A 9,783-nucleotide genomic window follows, 5' to 3' on the forward strand; every position below is an offset into this window, starting at 1 on the left:
GGGGAACTATCTGTGTGTAGCTTGTATAGGGAGCACAGAGGGCACAGTATTGGGGGTGGCAGGATGGGGTGTTTAGAAAGTGGGAGGATGATGGAAAAGTAGGAAACTAAGATGTTTGTCAAACTCTGCAGAGAGAAGAGATGGCTGAAAGAAATCATCATGGGGTCTGGCAGAGATCTGGCCACAATCTGGCAAAAATACAGAGAATCAGCGGGACACAAACCGCTACATTCTGCGGTTTGTGCACGGCCGATTCCTTGCAGTTTCTGCTGGATCAGATGGCCGGAGCGTAGTGCCGTAGGTGTGAAAGTAGCCTTACCCTGTATGTTTTGTATTGCTATAAGTAATGTTAGGACGGAATAGGTTAGGTTTGGGGGGGGGGGGGGGGGGGGGGGGGCAGGCACATTCTTTGCACAGGGGCCCTCTGCTGCTGTCTCTGTGTCCGCCCCTGGCTACATGCAAATATTACCTGCTAACATAGCTTCAGGCAGCAATAAGATGCTCAAGATGATTGACTATGGGGGTTCCTGCACAAACTTCAAGAAGGTGGGTCCCCTGAGAAAGCGGATACTGGCTAGCCTGCCTCTGTATTTAGAAGTCATCTTAACCACCCAATGTGTCTATAATAATAAACTGAGTAGTTTGTTAAATAATCTAGTTTTTTTTTATATGGATATAGGCTGTTTGAAATGCTGTACTGGGGGACTGGGGCCCACATCACATCCCATCCCATCCCAGCAGGGGCGTAACTAGAAGTGACTGGGCCCCACAGCAAATATTTGTAAGGGCCCCTCCAGCGCGCTTCGCACCTCCCTCCTCCTGTGTAAACCCCACTCCTTTGGCACAGTTTAGAGGTATACTGTATATTGTGTGGCACAGTGGATGCTATATGTGTATAACATAAACATATTTCATATGAAAACTTACAGTTACTTGACCCTTGGGGATCTCGGACACCACTTCAACACTTGGCCGGGGGCTCGGCGGAGCTGATGTTGTGCTTTATCCTAATGAGAAAGATTTCATAATAAGGATTTGGAGAAGGGGCAGAGGGATAGCAGAGCAGGGAGAGGCTGGTGCTGCTACTAGGGGGTCATACCATGGGGGAGTAATAAAGCCCACTATAATGCCCCCCCAGTAGTAATAATTCTCCTTATAATGTGACAGTGCAAAAATACCCCCTTGTAATGCCCCCAGTTGAGCTAATGTCCCCATAGTGCCCCCATAATGTCCCAGTATAAAATACCCCTATATAGTGCCCCCAGTAAATTCCCCCATAGTGCTCCTCTCCCCCCTTCCTGCTAGTGCCCCCCATAATGTACCAGTATAAAATGCCCCATATATAGTGCCCCAGTAGATGCCCCTCAGTGTCCGGCCTCTGATAGGCTGCTGGCCTAGTGTCCCCCATAATGCCCCCCAATAATGTGCCAGTAAGTGTCCCCATAGATGCCCCCCCATCATGTGCCAGTATCAAGTGCCTCTCTCCTCCCCCTCCACATGTCCCAGTATCATAGTGCCATCTCCCCCCCCCCCAATGTGCCAGTATCAAGTGCCTCTCTCCTCCCCCCCACATGTCCCAGTATTATAGTGCCATCTCCCCCCCCCCATGTGCCAGTATCAAGTGCCTCTCTCTTCCCCCCATGTCCCAGTATCATAGTGCCATCTGCCCCCCCCCCCCAAAAAAAAGTGCCAGTATTAAGTGCCTCTCTCTCCCCCATGTGCCAGTATCATAGTGCCAAACCCACCCATGTGCCAGTATCAAGTGCCAACCCCCCCCCACATGCCAGTATCAAGTGCCTCCCTCCTCCCCCATGTCCCAGTATCATAGTGCCATCTCCCCCCCACAAAAAAAGTGCCAGTATCAAGTGCCTCTCTCCCCCCCCATGTGCCAGTATCAGGTGCCAACCCCTCTTTCCCCCCCATGTGCCAGTATCAGGTGCCTCTCTCCCCCCCAGGTGCCAGTATCAGGTGCCAACCCCCCTCCCCCCCAGGTGCCAGTATCAGGTGCCTCCCCCCCCCATGTGCCAGTATCAGGTGCCAACCCCCCCTCCCCCCCAGGTGTCAGTATCAAGTGCCTCTCTCCTCCCCCCCATGTCCCAGTATCATAGTGTCATCTCCCCCCCCACAAAAAAGTACCAGTATCAAGTGCCTCTCCCCCCCCCCATGTGCCAGTATCAGGTGCCTCTCCCCCCCCTTCCCATGTGCCAGTATCAGGTGCCAACCCCCCCTCCCCCCCAGGTGCCAGTATCAGGTGCCAACCCCTCTCCCCCCCATGTGCCAGTATCAGGTGCCTCTCATCCCCCAGGTGCCAGTATCAGGTGCCAACCCCCCTCCCCCATGTGCAAGTATCAAGTGCCCCCCGCTCCCCCCATGGCAGTAACAGTCGGGTATTAAAAAAATAATAATAAACACTTCTACTTACCTCCATGTCAGCGATGCAATGCAGCCTCTTCCTGTGTCCCGCCCTGTATGTCCATATATGGAGTCAGTGCTTGGGATTCTAACCCACGACCGTCTGTATCAGAGGCAAAGCACTTAACCACAAGACCATAAGAGTTGCCTTGCTGCTGACTGAAAAAATATGAGACTTCTACTGTTATAGCTGGCTATGTGTACATCTATACACATGACAGCTGCTCATATATAGAGATATAGCAGAGCTGAGTGTGCTGGGACAGCTGTCATATAGAGATATAGCAGTGCTGGGTGTGTTGGGGCAGCTGTCATGTGTATAGATGTACACTTAGCCAGCTATAACAGTAGAAGTCTCATATTTTCAATCAGTATTATAGTGCCATCTCCCCCCCCCATGTGCCAGTATCAAGTGCCTCTCTCTTCCCCCCATGTCCCAGTATCATAGTGCCATCTCCCCCCCCCCCAAAAAAAAGTGCCAGTATTAAGTGCCTCTCTCTCCCCCATGTGCCAGTATCATAGTGCCAAACCCACCCATGTGCCAGTATCAAGTGCCAACCCCTCCCCACATGCCAGTATCAAGTGCCTCCCTCCTCCCCCATGTCCCAGTATCATAGTGCCATCTCCCCCCCACAAATAAAGTGCCAGTATCAAGTGCCTCTCTCCCCCCCCATGTGCCAGTATCAGGTGCCAACCCCTCTTTCCCCCCCATGTGCCAGTATCAGGTGCCTCTCTCCCCCCCAGGTGCCAGTATCAGGTGCCAACCCCCCTCCCCCCCAGGTGCCAGTATCAGGTGCCTCCCCCCCCCATGTGCCAGTATCAGGTGCCAACCCCCCCTCCCCCCCAGGTGTCAGTATCAAGTGCCTCTCTCCTCCCCCCCATGTCCCAGTATCATAGTGTCATCTCCCCCCCACAAAAAAGTACCAGTATCAAGTGCCCCCCCCCCCCCCCATGTGCCAGTATCAGGTGCCTCTCCCCCCCCCTTCCCATGTGCCAGTATCAGGTGCCAACCCCCCCTCCCCCCCAGGTGCCAGTATCAGGTGCCAACCCCTCTCCCCCCCATGTGCCAGTATCAGGTGCCTCTCATCCCCCAGGTGCCAGTATCAGGTGCCAACCCCCCTCCCCCATGTGCCAGTATCAAGTGCCCCCCGCTCCCCCCATGGCAGTAACAGTCGGGTATTAAAAAAATAATAATAAACACTTCTACTTACCTCCATGTCAGCGATGCAATGCAGCCTCTTCCTGTGTCCCGCCCTGTATGTCCATATATGGAGTCAGTGCTTGGGATTCTAACCCACGACCGTCTGTATCAGAGGCAAAGCACTTAACCACAAGACCATAAGAGTTGCCTTGCTGCTGACTGAAAAAATATGAGACTTCTACTGTTATAGCTGGCTATGTGTACATCTATACACATGACAGCTGCTCATATATAGAGATATAGCAGAGCTGAGTGTGCTGGGACAGCTGTCATATAGAGATATAGCAGTGCTGGGTGTGTTGGGGCAGCTGTCATGTGTATAGATGTACACTTAGCCAGCTATAACAGTAGAAGTCTCATATTTTCAATCAGTTGTAATGCCTCCTTTATGGCTGTGTGGGTAAATGCTTTGCCTCTGATACACTGATACATTGGAGGTTGTGGGTTCGAATCCCAGACACATCAGGAGACTTTAGAAGACAATAAGATTAGATCACATTAGCGAGGGGGCTTGGTCAGCCGCTGCTGCTGTTAAGGGGCCCTGAACATTAAGACAAGAATCGATATTTAACTAACTTGAAAATAAACTGTCACACACGCTGCCGGGGCGCCGGGCCCCCTTGGCAGCCCGGGCCCCGAACCAGATGCTTCCCCTGCTTCCCCGGTTGTTACGCCACTGCATCCCAGGGAGCAGTAACCTATGCAGAGCCTCTATTTAACTTTTCTTATGGCAGTGCCCTGGAATGGAGGAGAGCAGATCGAGCCACCATGAGGGCAGTCTGTCCCAATCCCCTTCCTCCTGCAGGTCGTGCTCACCACACATAAAAGACCCGACAGATCCACTTAAAAGAGCTTTTAACAGTATTATTGAATAGTTAGATAAACATTAATTAAATACATTTTCCCTACAAAAAACGTTCTACATTTTTAAACCGGCTCCTGGATCTGAATACTTTCGTAATTGCATGCAATTAAAAATTCAGTATAGCCACTGAGTTATTCAATAACATGTGTGTGTGTGTGTATATATATATACATATATATATATATATATATATATATATATATATATAGCGCCACCTGCTGTTTATTCTTTTTCTCATCTGTCCAAAAAGCCTGATTTTTATTTTTTACATTAACAATGGGATAACCTCTTTAAGTTTGGTGGACTCTCTACTGTATATTGTCCTAACCAAAGCACGTTCTGGTCATCTACAAATCATAGAGACCCCTTTAAGTAGCTTTTGAAACATGACTCAATACTTATATAAGAGTTGGTTATGTATTTTCCAGGTATTCAACATATGCAATGTGCGGCCCCCCTTCTCCAGGGCTCTAACGCGTCCCAGGTTTGGTTGGAATGCGGAGTGGTATAGTGCAGCCTATATGTCTCTTTATGTGTCATGGTGCTCCTACCTGGATACTGCAGGACCCCAGGCTTTGGCTCCAAAGCATTAAACAAGGGGGTAATAGAAGGATGAAGGAAAAATAACTTTCATCCAAACAATTGCAGGCTTTGTCTTGGTTCCAGCAGGGTTTAGCATCATAAACTGTCAGGCAAACTCAACTCTGCTTTCTCTCTTTCTCTGCTGTACTGACAGGCTTGCTTAAATAACTTTGTTTTCTTTCTTTATGCTGCACTAAATTCTGCCTAAGTGAGGTTTCTGTACTTTGTCTGTTCTGGTATCCTTGGATGGGGTGTCTTTGGCTGTTGGGGTGTCTTCCCCTCCTGACACTCAGCAAATAACGGTGGCCGTGCTTGCGCAGAAGACTACTTCTTTTCTCCCGGTATTACTTCTTTCAGGTCTTCTCGGCTCCAACACAGAGTATAAACTGGAATAAACTAGAACTGCCAACCTTCCTTCTAGTTGCAAACAGGACTGACCCACTTCTGCCCAGAGGGGGGAGAATGGAATGGTAAGTTCCATTCTCTCTAAATATAGCTCTGCCATTTGCACTGCCACCTGCCGGTGAACCAGGCATATTACATGAACATAACAGTTGCATAGTAATTATATCATAGCACAATGTAGAGGACCTGGACAGAAATACATAGATGGCATTGGTGTTAGCCCATTAGAGACAGTAGCAGGGTGTAGGAATGGTAACACCACTTCGGGGTGTTACATACACCCTTTCTTAAAACCAAGCCACCTCGGCTTGTGCTTAGGGTGTGCTCTAAGGATACCCAGGGAAAGTTAGAGTGCTGCATGAGACTATTTATTATTACTGTATACGTAGACTGAAATAGTAACGGCTACTACTAAGTCTCTGCCCGTATGAGTAGGGTGTTTATTCACTGTTTTCCCTCGCAGTAATAACCAGAGAACCGAAAGGTCTGCACCAAGCGCTCAAATACTCCTGAATTGTGGATACTGAGCTCTAGCACCACCAGGAGCGTGGGGGTGTCATTAACTGTAATCCCTCCACAATACTATGAAATGCGCGCAAATAGAAGGGTGGCTTCATTCTGTAATCCTTTCCCAGTAACCAAGGTCTAAATAAGGCTCTTAGCACGGTCATCTTGATGACTAAACTGGTAGCTACACACATTTCCCTTAAGACAGGGCACCATGCCTTAGGACATCTAGAACTAGGAGGAATCGGCCTACCTTCCATAGTTCCCGTGAGGGCTGATCCCCTCTCAACTCACATTTTAGCAGCGGGGTTACCCATGACGATGTTTGATCTGCTTGTGACTTCACCAATTGGTCCTCCCTGTGTAGCAACACATGAACCCAATGTCACAGGACATACTAGCTCCTTTCCCTCCAAATTCTGTGGAGAGAAAAATGTTAAGGGCATATGCAAATAATACAATATAATACCTAGGCTTTCTAAACTAACACAAGGCAAAGTGGGACCATTAGTATTCAGCGTCCTCAGAGGCAGTCCATATGAGCAATGAAGCAAGGATGCTAACTATCTAGCTAACAGTGCAAAGTCCAAAGCTCATTCAAAGTGCATAAGAGGTCACGTTGCTGTACCCATAAAAGAGTCTATACAATGGGCTAAAGTGCTTGAATGTTGCAAAATGATAAACTTGAGTGCAAAAAATAGTGCAAAAATATTGAAGGCTCCCGACCCATGGACGGTAAATGGTATGGGCTTGAAAAACATAGACAGGGCTCCCACTATTGTTCTTGCGTGAGATAGTACAAAGTTACAAATCACTGCAATGTAATTGGAATTTTAGTTAGAACCTTTAAGGCAGGTGGAGTTCCCACTAACCCAAGAAGGGAGAAAAGGGGTATTGGGCGCTGACATTGCAAAACATGACCCTCTGGGTGAGGACGAAACAAGGGAAACCAAAAACAAACAAATGGGCCAACAAGTTCTCACCCTACAGAAGCAGTCTATGTTGTGGCTCCAGTAGGCCAATAGATGGTTTTCCTCACTGCACAAGGTCACTTGCAGGAGGGGCTGGAAGTCTTCTTCCTGGGTTCCATAGTTTAGGGTAAAAAAGTCCTTCTTTAAGCTGAGCTACATCCTCATCGCTGTCACTGCTAGCTTTGGTGCTCTCTGCAGCTGCAACTCCAGCAGAAACTTCATCTGTAATCCCCTCGTGACCTCCAGTGGGGTAACTTGGATTTGAAGGATCACGTTCTTCTTGACATGATGATGTAGGGAGGAGCTGCGTCGCGTCTCCCCCTATCCTCCTACCTCCCGATGGTGAACTGCGGCGTCCGCATGGAACGGAGCTGCTGTGGATAATATACCTACCACCTCCTGACTCAACGCTACCTCCTGCCTCCTGGTTTCATAAATAACTTTTTTCCTACCTCCATTTCACTCCTGATAACATTAGAAGGTTTGGCTATTTGAGATTGCGGTTTATATCTGTTCTCATCTCCCTCAATGCCACTGTCACAGCCAGACAGCTGAGAAGCGCTCACAGGAGCTTCTCAGATCCTCCTCCTTGAATTTCTTTGTTTTGGTTTAGTTTCTCATCTCGTTAGTCTATCTCAGCTGTCATGCAGTCAGACTGATCGCTACCCTTTAAGTTCCTCCCCATAATGCAGTAGTGTGCGGCTGATACAACTTCCTGGAGTGTGTGTGCATGCTGTTCCCAGTCCTCAGTCCTCAGTCGTCTGCAGATAAGTGCTCTTTATGTATTTATGTTTTTGTCTTTTCTGGATCCAGGTGACCCTGACTCCCTCCGTGTCAGTGTAGGGAGCCGGTGGTCGTGTCCCTTCACTATTGTAGGGTCTTCAGGTAATAGATAGCCGAGGAACGTGGATATGCGGCCATCCACCTTTGGGGTGTTCGCATAGGCTGAGCAGTGAGGGAGAGCGGCAGCTCTATTGCAGGGGTCTCCCTTTGTTCCTTAGTTGTGGATCCAGAGAGACATTGTTTATATGGTATTGTCTTGTTTCCTGTACACCATCCGTGACATTATCAGCCGCCAAAACCGTCTCAAGCATGGATCCGGTTTCACTTTTGGCTGAACGCCTCCAGGGTCTTTCATTGGAGGTAGCTGATCTCCGTAGGATTTTTTCTCAGTTTCAAGTGACCGGTTCAGCTTGCGTTCATGGAGTTTGTGCTGAGCCCAAGATCTCGCTCCCGGATACGTTCTCTGGGGGTAGTGAGAATTTTGTGCATTTTAAAGAGGCTTGCAAACTCCATTTTCGCCTTCTTCCCCATTCTTCTGGTGATGAAGAACGGAGGGTGGGGATCATTGTATCGCTGCTCAGGGGTAACGCTCAGTCTTGGGCCTTTTCGCTACCGGAGGGGGCACGGCCCCTCCGCTCAGTGGATGAATTCTTTTTAGCCCTGGGTCAGATATATGATGATCCTGATCGTATTGCTCTGGCTGAGTCTAGACTACGTCTGTTATGCCAGGGTAAACAATCCGCAGAGATATACTGCTCCGAATTTCGGAGATGGGCAGCTGATACTGGTTGGAATGATGCTGCACTCCGAAGTCAATTTTGCCATGGTCTTTCAAAGGGATTGAAAGATGCATTTTCCTTTCATGAGAGGCCTATCTCCTTGGACTCTGCTATGTCTCAGGCCGTTCGTATTGACAGGCGTCTTAGAGAGAGACGAGAGATCTCTCCTTCCTATCCTACTCAGTCTCGGAACAGTGCAGCGGTCTCATTCTGTGCGCAGGAGTCTCAGTCGCTGTCAGCCCCTTCTGAGCAGGAGCCCATGCAGCTGGGGTTGATTGCCTCTGACAATAGAAGATTCAGCCCGCATGGGAGGGTTTGTTTTTGTTGTGGAGGTATAAATCATTTGGCAAATGTTTGTCCCTCAAGGAGATTCAGGCAGTTTTCTGGGAGTAATAAAGAGACAAAAAGGAAAAAATCTTTTAAAAATGTTCCGTCTGTTACTATTGGCAGGGTTGAGGCGGAAATTGAAGGTTTTCCGTTTGCTTGTAGTTCCCGTTTTGTCCTGCCTGCTAGGGTGGCGCTAGAGAGCAAGAGCATTTTTTGTGAGATTTTTGTGGATAGTGGAGCAGCTGTCAACCTCATTGATAATCAATTTGCAATAACTCATGGTTTCCAGGTATGCACTTTGGGAAGGGATATTCCTGTTTTTGCTATTGATTCAGCTCCACTTTCTCAGAAATCATTAAAGGGCATAGTTCACAATATCCGTTTAATTGTGAGTGATGCTCATGTTGAGGATGTGTCATGTTTCGTCCTTAGCGGTTTGCCTACTCCTCTAGTGTTGGGGCTACCCTGGCTCACTAAACATAACCCCACCATTGATTGGCAAGCGAGGCAAATAAATGGTTGGAGTAATTTTTGCAGAGAGAATTGCCTCATAACATCTGTTTCTGAGGTTTCTACTAAGACTGTACCACCTTTCCTCTCTGAATTTTTGGATGTCTTCTCTGAGAGTGGAGTTCAGGGTTTGCCTCCGCACAGGGAGTATGATTGCCCTATTAATCTCATCCCAGGCGCCAAGCTGCCTAAATCTCGTTTATACAATCTCTCCCAACCTGAGAGGGTCGCTATGCGGGCTTATATCTCTGAGAGTTTGAGAAAAGGACACATACGACCCTCACCTGTTGCCGCTGTTTTTTTCTTTGTTAAGAAAAAAGATGGTTCTTTAAGACCTTGTCTGGATTTCAGGGAGCTGAACAGTATCACTATTCGTGATCCTTATCCGCTTCCTCTGATCCCGGACCTGTTTAACCAGGTTGTTGGGGCTAAAGTCTTTTC

This window comes from Bufo bufo, chromosome 3 (assembly GCF_905171765.1).
Source record: "Bufo bufo chromosome 3, aBufBuf1.1, whole genome shotgun sequence".
In the NCBI taxonomy this organism is placed as follows: Eukaryota; Metazoa; Chordata; class Amphibia; order Anura; family Bufonidae; genus Bufo; species Bufo bufo.